At 43.5% G+C, this 17,098-nt stretch overlaps 1 protein-coding gene across 2 annotated transcripts in view; it reads left to right on the top strand.

Moving 5' to 3' along the window:
* Positions 1–17,098, top strand: part of LOC126266758 (atrial natriuretic peptide receptor 1-like) — a 1,377,759-nt gene that overhangs the window by 501,696 nt on the left and 858,965 nt on the right. The gene's annotated exons all lie outside the window — the stretch shown is intronic.

Genomic DNA, 17,098 nt, shown 5'->3' with positions numbered 1-17,098 from the left:
AGGTCATCACACCGGCCGTTGTGGCCGAGCGCTTCTAGGTGCTTCAGTTTGGAACCGCGCTGCTACTACGGTCGCAGGTTCGAACCCTGCCTCAGGCATGGATGCCTATGCTGTCCTTACGTTAGTTACGTTTAAGCAGTTCTAAGTCTAGGGGACTACTGACCTTAGATGTTATGTCCCAATGTGCTCAGAGAAATTTGAACCATTTTATCATGCCCGACGCGGTCATTTCCGGGTCACGGTCCCTCACCTTAGATTGATGCATTTCCTTCTTCCATCATCTCTTAAGATTGTCAGTCTCTCTGTATACGCAGATTCAGGTACGTAAAATCAATATACAGCCTTGATAGGGAAATGGAGAGGACGTTCGCAGTCGGGGAAAATATCACACGTAGCTTGCCTAAGGGCGTCATTAAGTCTAGCACAAACAGCCCACGAGAATGTGCGGAGCACAACTAAGTGAAACACGGCAGTCAACAGCGGATTATGCAGTAATTCCGACGCAGTAACACTTGGTCGCTAAGGTTAACAGCACAAAGACTTCAGCCCTCTGTCTCTTCATAACTGGCGGGCTCAGCGCTCGAGAAAGTAGTTCACTAAAATGGAAGAAAATAGTTCACTAACAATATACAGAGTGAGTCACCTTACATTACCGCTGATATATTTCGTAAACCACATCAAATACTGAAGAATCGATTCCACAGACAGAGCGTGAGGAGAGGGGCTAGTGTAATTGGTTAATACAAACCATAAAAAAATGCACGGAAGTAAGTTTTTTAACACAAACCTACGTTCTTTTAAATGGAACCACGTTAGTTTTGTTAGCACATCCGAACATATAAACAAATATGTAATCAGTGCCGTTTGTTGCATTCGAAAATGTTAATTACATCCAGAGATATTGTAACCTAAAGTTGACGCTTGAGCACCACTCCTCCGCTGTTCGATCGTATGTATCGGAGAGCATCGAATTACGTAGGGATCCAAAGGGAACGGTGATGGACCTTAGGTACAGAAGAGACTCGAACAGTACATTACGTCCACATGCTAACACCTTTTTATTGGTCTTTTTCACTGACGCACATGTACATTACCATGAGGGGTGAGGTACACGTTCGACGGGCGTTTCATAGGACGTGGAGGACGCATAAATTGGCCAGCCCGTTCTTCTGATCTTACACCTCTGGACTTCTTTCTGTGGGGTACGTTACGTTAAAGGAGAATTTTTACCGTGATGTGCCTACAACCCCAGAGGATATGAAACAACGTATTGTGGCAGCCTGCGGCGACATTACACCAGATGTACTGCGGCGTGTGCGACATTCATTACGCCAGAGATTGCAATTGTGTGCAGAAAATGATGGCCACCACATTGAACGTCTATTGGCCTGACATGTCGGGACACACTCTATTCCACTCCGTAATTGAAAACGGAAACCACGTGTGTACGTGTACCTCACCCTTCATGGTAATGTACATGTCCGTCAGTGAAAAAGACCAATAAAAAGGTGTTAGCATGTGGACGTAATGTGCTGTTCCAATCTCTTCTGTACCTAAGGTCCATCACCGTTCCCTTTGGATCCCTACGTAATTCGGTGTTCTCCGATACACACGATCAAACAGCGGAGGAGTGGTACTCAAGCGTAAACTTTAGGTTACAATATCTCTGGATGTAATCAACATATTCAAATGCAACAAACGGCACTGATTACGTATTTGTTTATATGTTCAGATGTGCTAACAAAACTAACGGGGTTCCATTTAAAAAAACGTCGGTTTGTGTTAAAAAACATACATCCGTGCATTTTTGTATGGTTTGTATTAACCAATTACACTACCCCCTCTCCTCACGTTCGGTCTGTGGAATCGGTTCGTCAGTATTTGATGTGGTTTACGAAATATATCCAGCGGTAACGTTAGGTGACTCACCCTGTATATTCCTGAGACTGCCAGGATGGGAGTGATACGTAGTAGAATGAATTCCGGCAAAACGGCAAACAGCCAAGATTGCTAGTAAAGTATTTCTTTAGAAGACCAGGTAGGACTATATTACCATCTTAGCATCTTCAACTTATCGAAATCAGTTATCTAAATGAATACTTCATTAGCCATCTTGGAGGAGATTGTATGAATTGCAAAGGTGCAGATCTGAAGATGGTGACATAGTCTTACCGAAACCGGTCTTGTAAAGGAATATTTTTCCGCACTTCATTAACTATAGGTTGAGCAGCAATGGTGTGGAGCCAGATTGTTACTAGTAAACTTGCACTTGATGGCGAGTAATGCACAGTGGACGAACAGATTAAAAAGAGAATCGAAAAGTCTATTAAACTTGGAAGCACCATTTCGGAACTTTTATTCGAAAGGTAATAGCATTTTTTGAACTTACGTATTATATTTTGTTCCTCGTTGCGTGAGCTAGACGCTGTGATAGGTAACGCAAGCCACTGAGCTGCCGCGTTCGCTTCGTCCCCTTTCTGCCCGTCTGAACTTGAATTACATCCTTGTAAACGTCCCAAGTATCGGCCAGTCGAGGAAAGTAGTTGCAGCTCGGACCGCCTGCAGTCGATGAAAGATTCCGACGATGAATGGCGGCCCAGATTGGTTCGCTTCCGTGGAGGCCGCAAGCGCTTTGGAGCTAAATTCCGGAGGTTTTACGTCGCCAGTGCAAGCAATCTGAGTTCCGTAATCCAGCAGCTGTATCCTTTCCCTAATAACCCAGCTGCAATATTGATTCCAGCGCTTGTTATCTGAAACTCCGCCCGTTTCCACCGAAAATTAAACCGCGGGAAAAAGACCAGGTTGGTTGCCGCGGTTTGAAACTGATAGATGCTGAACATGACGTAGAAGAACCAGTCGGTCTGCCTTTACCGAAGTTTACTGGGCCTGAACATGACTGAACGTGGACGCAGAGCAAGATTTTAAGCATCTTGCCATTTATATTCCACTCGAGGCATCTCTCTTTAACGCTACCAGGAGATGTACGGAACTGTTATAAAAGTACTGGCGATCCGACCACCTGGGCAAGTATGCTTAATAAACATACATATGTAAGGTCAGACGATTTGTTTGCAGGCCACTGGGCAGAGTTGTGAATAAAATTCAGAGAACAGCTTTAAGTAAATGGTTAGTCACCTCCATATAACTTATACAATGTGAGCAGCGTACGCCAGGAAGATTGTCTGGAAGCATGAGTGTTATGCGTTCCATAATGAATTGGCGTTTGGAGTGACATCTCATGGCAGGGCAATGATGGGAGAATATCGTGATGTAAGTAATACTTTTACAACCACCGTAAATATTGTTTGCGAATCATAGGTGCATGCCTGTGTGAGTGAATCAGTATGCATCAGAGGCCGGCATAGGTGACCAAATAAAAGACACAATGAGAACAAAGTTTCATGTACGAGTAGCTCATGTTACATCACCCCTCCAGTGAAGCTTAATACACACTGTGATGCATTGTAGAGACTTACTGTCAAAGTTCTTTGTCGTTGACTCCTCATGGCAGACTTCTTTGCCGTGACATGCAAAGAATTGTGTCCTCATCTAGGTTTCATTCAAGGAAAGCAGAAAGCTGAGCCATCTACTGCACTGCTGAAAGAACGTACTGTAGGAGTATGTAAAGGAACCAATGTTCCTTAAGCTGTTTTTCGTAAAATCTTACCTATAACACACAAAACTGCACGTATTTTGGACTCGTATTTTTTTGTTACAAAACTGTTCGCAAACGATTGCAGGGAAACTACTGGTTAAGAAATTTGATTATTTCATGTAGTCTCACATCACAACCTCATGATCAGCTGCGTATTCTCTCGTTGTTAGTTACATTTATCACGATAGTTCAAAGTTGCGTATCTTACTGTTCTTGTTCGAAGAATACACAGCGAATCAAGAGTGCAGATTGCGGTTGCTAATCTGGCGTAAGCAGAAATTAGCCGTCTGAAACTGATGTATCGCCATATGCTTCCCTCAGCCATTTGTAGAAGTACTTCGAAATCTTGTGAAGTTTCTGTATCCCAGTGAAGAAAATCGAACCCATGTCTATGTGATTTTTGGAAGGTCTAAATCACTTTTTTGGCAGTGGATATTCGTACACCAGTCTTCTGTATAATTTGAAAGTGTCCAGAAGGATAATATCTTTCGCCCACCACGCAAAGGTTCGTGCTCGCATCTATACTTCACTCCAGGAAAGCAGAAAGCTGAGAGTCAAGTCATCAGTTGCGTTTCTGGAAAAATTTCTTTTTATAAACGAAGCAAACTGCATCCAATGCTAAACTACATTTTCGGAAAACTTTTGCGTTATGCATAAAGAATTGGTTTTGGATTCACATGTTTTTTCATTGTGCAGTTGTTCTGAAACGATTGCAATCAATGGATGTCACTTAGTGGACTTTCATATGCCTAACCAGTCATCCAACATGGGAAAAGGGTGTTACCCTGTAACATGAAATCCAGGCCATGTTTCATTTCTGGTCAACCTCCATATCGTTAAGAGGTGAGCGCTTCGTTAAAACGCAGAATGAAAAAAGAATTGATTCAGCTGGAATTACGTTCCCACCACATGCTCTACCGCCGAACCACCACACCACATGCGAATTTGGTTACACTTGCTGGACTTTCGAGTCACTCCTGCTGTCTCGAGTTATGGCGGCTTTTCGCTAGATGCCAGTGGCATCGTATTCACAACATAACTTTAATTCATCATATACTGCAGAGCCAGAGAATCTGCTACACCTGCCTAATATCGTGTAGGAACCCCGCGAGCACGCAGAAGTGCCGCAAAACGACATGGTACAGACTCGAGTAATATCTGAAGTAGTGCTGAAAGGAACTGACACCATGAATCCTACAGGGCTGTCCATAAAATCCGTAAGAGTATGAGGGGGTGGAGATCTCGTTTGAACAGGACTTTGCGACGCATCCCAGAAATGCTCAGTAATGTGCAGCTCTGAGGAATTTGGTGGCCAGCGGAAGCATTTAAACTCAGAAGAGTGTTCCTGGAGCCACTCTGTAGCAATACTGGACGTTTAGGGTGTTGCATTGTATTGCTGGAATTGCCCAAGCCCATCGGAACGCACAGTGCATTTGAGTGGATGCAGGTCATCAGACAGGATGCTTCGTTACATGTCATCTGTCACAGTCGTATCTAGATGTACCAGGTGTCCGATATCACTCCAGCTGCACAAGCCCCACACCATTACAAAGCCTCCACCAGATTGATGCGAAGGGCAAGCATTCCTGAGGTTGTCCCCATGCCTGCACACGTCCATCCGCTCGATACAATTTGAAACGAGACTCGTCCGACCATTCAACATGTTTCCAGCATCAGCAGTCCAATGTCGGTGTTGCCGGGCTGAGGGGAGACGTAAACTTTGTGTCGTGCAGTCATCAAGAGTACACGAGTAGGCCTTCGACTCCGAAAGCCCATTTTGATGCTGTTTCGTTGAAAAGTTCGCACGCTGACGTTTGGTGATGGCCCAGCATTGAAATATGCAGTAATTTCCCGTAAAGGGTTGCAGTTCTGTCACGTTGAACGATTCTCTTCAGTAGTCGTTGGTCCCGTTCTTGCAGGATCTTTTTCCGACAGCAGCGATGTCGTATATTTGATGATTTACCAGATTCCTGATATTCATGGTGCACTCGTGAAATGGTCGTACAGGAAAATCCCCACATCATCGCTACCGCTCGTGAGCCGGCTATAACACCCCGTTCAAACTCACTTAAATCTTGATAACCTGCCATTGTAGCAGCAGTAACCGATCTAACAATTGCGCCACGCACTTGTTGCCTTATACAGGCGTTGCCGATCGTATTCTGCCTGTTTACATATCTCTGTATTTGAATACTCATGCCTATAGCAATTTCTTTGGAGCTTCAGTGTAATTCAGACAATTGGTAAGAAACATTATTAAATTATATACAGAAACCTTTCTCTTGTATCTATTAGTGCCGACTTTCACAGCTATGAATGTAAAGCAGAGGCTATTGAAAGTAAATACTGTGAGACATTCTAGAACATAAGGACATATTATTTCCAACACAACTAAGTACGGGTACCATCTACCCCTGTGTTAGATTCTTGGTCAGCTATTGCTTATGTTTACTCTGGCCGGAGATGTCTGGTTTTTATTATCGTTACGTCTATTCTAGTATGTAGTACAGATCAATAAAGCAGGAACAGGAAAACCTCTTCCTTATTTTCCATAGTGTGTGACTGGACATTTTCGTTCTTTCCAGTACACTTAATAACAGTCTAAATAGCAATAAGGGCAGCGTTTGTTGCATCGTGGTACGTCAGTCACATCGCGATTGTAAGCAACGTATGATTCACGCTTGCATCTCGAGATGTGCAATAACGAGACGTTTCGTTTATTTCAGACGTCATCTTCGCTTTACAATTTGTCGGGACGTAATTGACGTACTGCGATGCAACAAACGTCATTCTTTTTGTGACTGTTCGGGTTATTTGCGTTGACAATAGTATTTTCTTACGTTTTAGAATGTGTAATAATATTTACTTTCATGGACCCCTTCCTTACATTCATACTCGTGAAAGTTGTTTTTCAATTTCAGTTCTTCTACATAGTTACTTGTGTTGAAACGTTTAAGTGGACCACCCTATATGTATGTGCTTTAGGCAGTTTATAGAAAAACGTAAAAATTTGTGAGAGAAATTGACACCTATTAATCCCACCCGCTGTGTCAATGACTAAGAGAATATGAAGTAAGATCACGATTAACTTCTGTTTCCTGCATTTTACTTAAATCGCTGGTGTTGAATGGTGGGCTAATTCCCATAACAAGGCACAGCTTTTTTCCACCGTTCTTGTTAAGAAAGTTACCTATCCTTATATATTCGATGAAACAGGGCCTACAGACACCTTCGAACCGTCGAAGTGATAACATTTTGCGACAATAACTAACACTGAATGACACCTGCCTTAACAAAACAGGATGCGTTAAAACTGGGTGCCTACGACCAACTCCACTTGCCAAAATTTACCATCTTATAGGCAAGGCACTCCCTGATTTTAGGCGAAGAGCAGTTGCAGAGGTACAGAAGGGAAAAAAAGGAAGTAATCCCAGACATCTCATGTTTGCAAACGAAGGATCATGTCCTAGGCTGAAACAGGGAAAGAGCTTCCTTCGAACAGCTGAAACCATTACATCATCACTTTCCATTCGCTGAACAGAACTGTGGTGAAACAAGGCAACTCGAAGTTATAACACCCCGCTGCGGGTTTCCACCTGCCCTACCAGACTTGGAAATATTTCAACACACTGCGAACTGGAGTGACACGATGCAAACAAATTTTGAAGCGGTGGGGTTACATTACTGGAAATGCAACCTGCGAGTGTCGGGGAACTGTGAGACGCCGAACACCGCTTGGTCCGCCCGAAGTTGACTGAAGCCTGCACGTTAAAAGACCTCACACACATCCATGCCTGAGGCAGGATTCGAACCTGCGACCGTAGCAGTCGCGCGGTTTCGGACTAAGTGCCTAGAACCGAGGCAGGATTCGAACCTGCGACCATAGCAGTCGCGCGGTTTCGGACTGAGCCTGTAGAACCGCTAGACCACCGCTGCCGGCAACTGTATTCAAATGCTGGTAGAAGTACAGTCTACCAAAGTTGTCGTGCTTGGGTCAAGAGTCCACGAGCTCATTAGATGACACAAATAATAGTATAAAAGTAGCGAATGTCACTACATGTGCTCTAGTACGTCAATAAAGCTTCTACGTGTAGTCTATTATTTCTGCGCTTTGATGGGTTCTGCAACTCTGATAGAAGTATGGACATTTAAAAATAATCTCAGAGTCATAGCCGTACAATAACAGAGGCAAAATAAATCTGTTTTTTTTATTTCATGTAGTGAAATCCAGTAACATATGTGGTCCACAAAACCGACACTCCATACGGTGAGAGAAGAACCCGGACAGCTAACGAAAATGTTTCCGGCTTCCAACTGCAAAGAGCAAAATGCTGCCTGGCACGGGGCCAACGAGATATATGGGCCCTGCAACGAAGTTGTGACGTCACACAAGTCGGCTTGTTCTCCGCATTTCGCCAACTGTGCTGGGCCACGACAAATCAATATGTAATTGAAGAGGTACTCACCAAAGGTCTTAACTTTATCATGTGCTGTTGAGAACTTGAATGCATATAAGAATTATTAAACTCGTCTGAAATAGTTAGCCGTTCCCGCCGGACGCGGATGCTTGGATTCGTAAGACATGTAGTGTTTTTCTCGTGGGCCGCGTGACTGATAAAACAACAGTCGCCTAGGACTGCAGCAACATTGGGGCGCTTCCATGGAAACGTAAACAAAACTACATTAAGTGGTTGTTCGTGGTAGACGCGAAAAGCAGCTCTGATAACCAACTTCAACTGTTACGACTCTTCTCTGGCTAGAAGAACTACAGCAGCCACTCCGCCCGTAATGAGCCTGACATCAATCGATTGGTAAGCTGTAATTTCCTTACGTTGTGCGTATGAGCGTACATAAGACGACAATTAGAACCTTAAAAGACCACGAAGGCCGACAGATACTGAGAAAAGCCAGACACACAGTAGCCAGTATGGCGTCCCATGTCTAGGTGATTATAAGGCCGGAATTATACCTCGTACCAAATTTTTCACTGCCTAATCGGTAATTTGCAAGAATGATTGCCTATAGAAGTCGCGGGGTCCAAACGATACATATCGAACGTGTGATACTAAATCGATCTTGCGACTCTGGTGGCGGGCGTTATATTCAGTTATCTGTGATCGTCATTTTTTTCTGGTTTTCGTCGTTCCCTCAGTTGCTATAAATTACATTCCTCCGCGAATTATTTGTGAGTTACAAGGGTAACCCAGACGATTTATGTCGGTAGTGAGTGGAATGTCTGGTGTTCTTGACGTCCTATCAACCGGTCCTTCTTCTTGTCAAGTTGTGCCATAAACTCCTCTTCTCCCCAGTTCTATTCAATACCTCCTCATTAGTTATGTTATCTATCCATCTAATCTTCAGCATTCTTCTGTGGCACCACATTTCGAAAGCTTCTATTCTCTTCTTGTCCAAACTATTTATCGTCTATGTTTCACTTCCATACATGGCTACACTCCATACAAATACTTTCCGAAACAACTTCCTGACGCTTAAATCTATACTCCATGTTAACGAATTTCTCTTCTTCAGAAACGCTTTCCTTGCCATTGCCAGTCTACATTTTATATCCTCTCTACTTCGACCATCATCAGTTATTTTGCTCCCCAAATAGCAAAACTCCTTTCCTACTTTAAGTGTCTTATTTCCTAATCTAATTCCCGCAGCATCATCCGACTTATTTCGACTACATTCCATTATCCTCGTTTTGCTTTTGTTGATCTTCATCTTATATCCTCCTATGTAGTTAGTGGTCTCGTTAAAGTCACTGCACTGTGTACTTGGCATTGCCACCCTGCAACCGGAGCTCTCTGTGGGGTGAAGGGTGAAGTCAGAAGATTCATTTACTGTGTTATTTGTGTTTGAACTCTAGTCCTTTCAGAGGCATTTACATATTTGGCTTCCCTGAATCGCTTAAGGCGTATCGCAGGATGCTTCCTTTTCAAAAATCATCCCCGAATAATCTTCGAAATTTTGTGGCCTGGGTTCGTGTTCACACTGAAGTCGCCAGGGGTACAGGGCTGTTCTCGACTGCAGACAGACTCTGTGGCGATCTGAAAACATTAAATTTCCGTTTGCCTTAGGCCGTTCATGTGTCCATCGACCTGCTCACATCTAGTTCCACTCACTCGGTGCCAGTATAGCTGCGCCAGCAAACACAGATACCCCTGTGGGTGCCGCACCACGCCTGACTGAATTCGAATGTGAGGCCGCAGGTTTCGTGACGTCTGGGACAGCCATCGGCGGCGTGCGCGATGCGGCTCGCGGCGGCCTTTGCAGCGAGGGCGCGGGCCGTTAGCGCGAGGATTAACTTCATCAGGCGCTCCAATTGATCTGCTGGGGCTTTGCGCAATTAGCAGCGCGGGGTGCGGCGCCTCACGCTGCCACCGCCCACCGGCCGCTGGCGACTCGTCCATCCGTCACAGGCTGGTCCGTGGCATGGTCGACCGCATCCAGTGATCTGCGTTGTTTACTTCGCTCAACTCTCCTAGAAGACTGTTCGTTATCTCACATGCTTTACTGTAACACATGGCACAAGAAGCCACTACTGGTAATAAAATGCGTATACTACACCAGGCCTGCTCTTACTGGCTACGCTATCCATGGGCACAACTGGCGACTAACATTCTCATCATAGACTCTGCCAGTATTTTTCGCTAATGTGTACATTCATATCTGCGTCCACATACACTGGCGGAAAAAATTCCAACACCAACAAACAACTGTTGTAGTTTTTGTAAGTAGACTAAATATCAGTTATTTTTTCAAATTTATTTGCTTTCATTACACTAGTTAAGCCATAGTTGCAGAAAATTATACTAAGTTTACATGACTAGTTTCGGTGAAGCTCAATCACCATTATCAAATATAACAAGCATGAAATAAGTTGGCTATTAAATACGATAACCATAACATCTTTTTCATTTGAAAGAATACTGAAAATTAAACGTCATTGTGCAGTAACAGTAAAGAAGCAACATCATTAAAATTGATCATTGTGAAGCCTTTCTCTATACAGAACATTACAATCATAACATCCTATATGCTGAATTAGGATCGACATTGTCCAACTACTTGCGTAACGTACTTGCAAGTGAGAACGTTTCTTACTAATCTTAGCAATTTTGCTGTTACTCAGAGACATACATCGCTCAAGCATGAGATAGACCGTTAACTAATGTATCAAAAAGCGCCTTGATGAAGTTATTTTATTGACAACGTCAATGCATGGATGCTGTTATCACTGAAACTAGTCATGTAAACCTTCTGTAATTTGCTGCCACTGTGGATTGACAACTGTACTGAACTCAAATAAATTTGAGAAGAAAAATTATTGCAGAGTAATGAAATCTTGGGAACACGTTTGTCTAGGAAACACAACGAAGTTATTAACATTGCAAGATCACAGGTTAACATAATCGCTAGGAAAGCCACTACAAATATGAAATGCTCCTACTTTAATAACCGTTGTAACCTCCAGGATGCTGAATGAAAGCCGGCCGAAGTGGTCGAGCGGTTCTAGGCGCTGCAGTCTGGAACCGCGTTGCTGCTGCGGTCGCAGGTTCGAATCCTGCCTCGGGCATGGATGTGTGTGATGTCCTTAGATTGGTTAGGTTCAAGTAGTTCTAAGTTCTAGGGGACTGATGACCTCAGAAGGTAAGTCCCATAGTGCTCAGAGCAATTTGAACCATTTTTTGTTGAATAAAATCATGCAGACTTTGCAAATTGAGACCGACTGGTGCCGGTTGTCAGTTCGTGGGATGGAGTTCCAGACCTGCCGCACTTGGTCGGCCAGAATAGGGACGGTTAATGCTGTTCGTGTATGACGCTGGAATTGTCTTGTGATGGTGTCCTATATGTGCTCCACTGGAGACAGATCTTTTGATCGAGCAAGCCAAGGCAACATGTAGACACTCAGCAGAACATGCTGGGTTACTACTGCGGTATGTGGGCGAGCGTTATGGTGTTGGAAAATACCCCATAGAATGCTGTTCAAGAATGGCAGCAAAACAGGTCCAATCATCAGATTCGCGTACAGATTTGCAGTCAAGGCGCCTGGGATAGCCACGAGATCGCTCCTGCTGGCATACGAAATCGCCAAATCGCCCCCCAGACCGTAACACCAGTGGTAGGTCCATTGTGTCTAGCACGCACCTTCGGAGGTTGCTGGCTGTCAACAGGTCTCCATCTGGTGAGAATTCCACATCGCGCAAAAGTATTCTAAAAGAGAACGGACAAGCGTAGTCCAGGCACTCTATTTATTAGATCTGTCTCCTGCCAATATGACGCAGTCTTTGGTTAGCCTCCTCAATAACATTTTCTATGTGTTCCTTCCAAATTAATTTGTTCGTAATTGTAATTCCTCGGTATTTGGCTGAATTTAGGGCCTTTTGATTCGACTGATGTATCGTGTAATGGAAGTTGCATACGAAAGCAAAACGTGGTGTCACGCTCCCCTACAAAGGGATGAGATCATATTTAGTGGGGTTGTAGCACCGCGATGTGGTTCAAATAGTTCATATGGCTCTGAGCACTATGGAACTTAAGTTCTGAGGTCATCAGTTCCCTAGAACTTAGAACTACTTAAACCTAACTAACCTAAGGACATCACACACATCGATGCCCGATTCGAACGTGCTACCGTAGCGGTCGCGCTGTTCCAGACTGTAGCGCCTAGAACCGCTCGGCCACCCCAGCCGGCAGCACCGCGATATCCTCAGAAAATTGGTAAAGCGTCCGGTGGGTGTCTCCAGTGGTAAAATTTGTCAAGAACTTAGTCCTGTCGCATATCGCTCTGCAAACTATCGTTCTGGAGAGCGAAATTTGTGAAAATGGACGTCCCTAGAGAAGGGATGTCTTTGTCGACGCTTTCTGTGCCAACTCCTGATGCACTTTTCACGTCTGTTCTGAGCGGCGATGTGTTTGACATGTTTTCTTCACTCATAAGAAGCTCGCGTGATTTCGGACCTAGACGTCACGGTTCTACTTCCATCGTGGAGGCATCAGAAGAAGGGGTGAAATATGGGGAAGAGGGGGTGAGGTGACCTTTACATCGTCTGGCACGTCCGCGACGGCACCAGAGAAAATTACGGTGGACTCTGGCACCAATGTTGCATCGTCAACCCACCTTACACCTAACATGAACTCTTGATCTGTGCCATTTTTTATTTTATTAATTTATCTCTTTTTTCATGTCTCGACGCCTTGCTGTTTGAACCGTCTCCGAGACCGACTGTGACTTGACAGAGCGCCACGCTTTTTCACCATTACAGACTAAGTTCGCACGCACCTATGAGGCAATTTTCCGACTTCTGCGTCGCAATGGGAAACAATTGCAGGGTTTCGAAAACGTGTTCCTTTAATTGTGTTGCGCAGTGTAGTTAACATACTTGTTCGTTGGGTACAAATGTAGCGATTGCCTTTGCAGCCAAATTACAGTATGTATTCTAGTCAGCAGGCACAAGCGAGTGAAACGTTGTGTACTTTGCTACAAATTTCATTCAATGCATAATCTACACTTTTTGGGTATCACCTAGTATTCTGAATGGTACTTACTTGGTCCCAACTGTACGGCAGCAAAGACTGCGTTGGTAGTTGACCAGTAGAAGGCGAAACAATGTTGAACGAAGGTTATCAAGGTGAATTCCTATTCTTGAAGAAATGGTTTCGAGTCCACACCAGCCTGTCGCGGTAGCTTCTCTGAATTTCGCAAGGCACGTGACGCAATGGTCCGTTTGGAAATCTCTCGGCCGATTTCCTTCCCCATTTCGAGTTTATCCTCCAACTCTAATGACGTCCTCCACAGCGAAACGTAAAATTCTTCAGCAATAAGGAACCACGAATAGTAACCAAAGGAACAACAATAAATCACAATCAGTAACCACGACAACAATGCGAAAGGACAAACAGTAATCAAAGCACCTATAATGAACCGCTAACAGTATTCAAAGAAACTGTCAGTGGCTGGTTCCGGTTTCCGTCAAATCATTTCGCCCGAAAAAGCCGTTGGGAGTTAACATTCAGTCTATGTCGACGTCACTAGGCTTGAGTCGAAAAAGTCTGACAGCCCGTAGGAAAAGTTCGCCCTAGGCGTTCTTGACTTCGCTACAGCTCGTACATTCTTCTGAGGTTTCTTGTGCTCTTCTATTTGCAAAACTTGACGTCTCGTCTTGATGCCCGGGGAACTTCCGTCATTAGTAGGGACTCTGTTATCTTTGCACATTAGCTGTAAAGTTCCTAATTTCCCGACTTGGTAACAAATTACCTCTGAGCACTCTAAGGAACTGGAATTATCCGATGTTGCTATACACCAACTTCCATGGTCGGTATATACACGGACAAAACACAGGAACTGAAAGGAATAATCTTCTTCATGTAGTAACTGATTGCATATTAAAAGATATCCGATAGTAATAAAAGTATAGGTATGGACATTCTACGTCCTTCCAAAAATCTAGATTTCGAGAATAACGTAGAGTGAAACATTAAAAAACTTATTTAGCAGTTAAGGAAATAATGATAAATGTTATAAGAATGTTTTAAAAAAATATAATCCGTAATATAAATTTGAAGTAATGAGACCCTGGAAATAACGTATGTGAAGATACTTGGTGAATCAACACGACAAAATAAAATAAGAAACGCAATAAAACGGGGACGCAAGTAAGTAACGGAACTAAATGTCGAAACAAGTAAACTGCTGTAAATTTATCTCGGGCGCGCATTTTTAAATATCTTACCACTTACGAGTAATCTTTTTCATAATGAGCACCACAGTTCATTAAATAAAAGGCAACATATTTTCTCTCAGACTGTATTTCAAATGGCTCTGAGTACTATGAGACTTAACGTCTGAGGTCATCAGTCCCCTAGAACTTAGATCTACTTAAACCTATCTAACCTAAGGGCATCACACACATCCATTCCGGAGGCAGGATTCGAACCTGCGACCATAGCGGTCGCGCGGTTCCAGACTGTAGTGCCTAGAATCGCTCGGCCACTCCGGCCTGCTAGACTGTATTTACTTAGGTGCCTAATTTCGACTTCATAAGCAATCATCGAATGTTTAGTTGCGTAAAACGAGAACCCCATTCCATTACGGCAACGGAACGGGAACGCATTGGGATGAACTTAATTTGACGGAGAGATAGGCGTGTAGAAAAAAATAACATTCTTTTTAAGGCTAATCATAACCAGAATACTGACTTCTTAGTTGGATTATTAATATTCCATATACACTTAGTGAAATTTTTTAAACTACACTGCTTGGTAATTAATAAGGAACAACTGACACTTGCTAAGGAACAACTGTCAATTGGTAGGGTATAGCCGACAACTGCTACGGAACACCCAACTTACGACAGTAAAAGGAAATGCAGCCGGAGGGACGTGTTAACTGCAGTGAAGTCTCTGTATGCATTATACAGTTGATACAGTACGGTATTTGACGAAGATTGTTGTGGAACCGATTAGTGCGACATCCCGTGTGGTGGCAATACGCCTGCAAAACCTCTTTTGAGAGCTTATAATCGTGGACGAGCACGTGGACGGATCGAAGGCGGTCAGCGTCACTACGACAGCCACAGTAATGGGTGTGTCCAGAAGTGTCATGTGGCAATTAAAAAAGACTGCTGAAGGTGTTACTGTTACGAGAAAGCATGCCGGTGGTCTTGAATGAACCACCGTAGCGCAATAAGACCGGCCCTCGTGCCCAAAAGGAGCGGACGTCTCATTCCTCGGCAGACTGCTGCAGACCTTCCAACAGATGCCAGTACGTGTCTCTTCGCCAGAACCTTTTTCGCGGCATTAAATCAGACTGGTTTGTATGCTCGTAAGCCTGCTAAATGCATCTCATTTCAATCACGCCATCTTCGAGAAAGAATCTGGAGCACTTTCGTTGGGATCAGAAACAGTGGGCTAGAGAGGTGTTGTCCGACGATATCCAGCTTCGCTGCGGTAAGTTATTCCTTACCGAGAGTCTAGTATAGACCATTATGTTGGGCGTCTGATCTGTGACAAACATGCACGTTATTTGTGGCTGTTACCCTGCTTTCCCATGTGGTGGAACTGTGACACTTTTAGTTATGAATATAGAAATGTACCTTACGTGTGGACTGTGTTTCATGTCGTAGATCATTGCTTGTGATCATATCTGCCCAACAATGTTTCTCTTGCTTAGTAATTGTCAAACAGTCTAGAATTTTCTCATTTTGCTACACCATATCTTCTTAAAAATTTTAGTTTGTGTTATTTTTAGTAGCTAATTTTCTTAAGGTATTCACATAAATGTAAGTCTGTGTATCTATGATATTATTTCCATGTCCTCAGTTAAATTCTTTTGTTAGTGAGCATCTTTGCATGTTTCTGCCTCTTTATATGGAACGAGTATCTCACAAACTACGAGGCGTGTTTTTTAAGTAAGTACCGTTTTGAAATTTAAAAAAAGACCTGCTAAGATATCTCAATAATTTTATTTTTACACGAAAGCCTATACCTTAATCTCCTTTTCTACATAATTTCCATCAATATTGAGGCACTTGTCATGACGTTGTACTAATTTCTCAATACCCTCCTCATAGAAGTCCGACGCCTGACTTGTTAGCCACTGCATCACCTCTGTTTTGACTTCGTCATCGTCTTGAGGACGCTGGCTGCCCAGGTGTTTCTTCAGGTGCAGGAACAGATGGTAGTCACTGGGCGCAAGATCTGGGCTTTACGGAGGATGATCTAGAGTTTCCCATCGAAAAGATGTGATGAGATCTTTGGTCTGATTCGCCACATGCGGACGCGAATTCTCTTGTAGCAAAACGATGTCCTTGCTCAACTTCCATGGACTGTTGCTTTGATTCTGGTGTGATGCAGGCCACCCATGTTTCATTTTCGGTACCCAACGTGCGCACAATTTTCGGTAATTCAAGTGCTAGGTCGCAATACCATACAAAACACTACGAGAAACATTAGGAAAGTCTTCCCGCAAGGTGTAAATCATGAAGCGTCTGTTGCTCTCGCCTTATTGTCCACTTCCTGCACCAAACTTTCATTAACGACTGAAGGACGCCCACTCCGTTGTTCATCATGCACATTTGTGCAGCCATCTTTGAAAGCTCTTACCCACTTTCTTACCATTCCATCACTCATTATGTTTTCTCCATAAACTGCACAGATCTCATGGTGAATGTCGATCGCTTTTAGACCTTTAGCACTAAGAAATCTTATAACATCCCGTACTTAAAAGTCGGGGGGGCTCATGATTATCGGAGGCATCTTAAACACTCAGTACACAACGTAAACATGGAAGAATTAGACTGTAATGGCGTCAGTGCATAGATTAAGGTACAGGATTTCATGTAAAAGTAAAGTTATTGAAATATATTAGCACGTATTTTTTAAATTTGAAAACGGTACTTACTTAAAAAACTGCGTCGTATCATTTTTTAAATGAAAACG

The sequence above is a fragment of the Schistocerca gregaria genome, chromosome 4, assembly GCF_023897955.1.
Source record: "Schistocerca gregaria isolate iqSchGreg1 chromosome 4, iqSchGreg1.2, whole genome shotgun sequence".
Classification (NCBI taxonomy): domain Eukaryota; kingdom Metazoa; phylum Arthropoda; class Insecta; order Orthoptera; family Acrididae; genus Schistocerca; species Schistocerca gregaria.
Note: the sequence above shows the minus strand (reverse complement) of the source record. Positions and strands in the feature narration are given on the sequence as shown.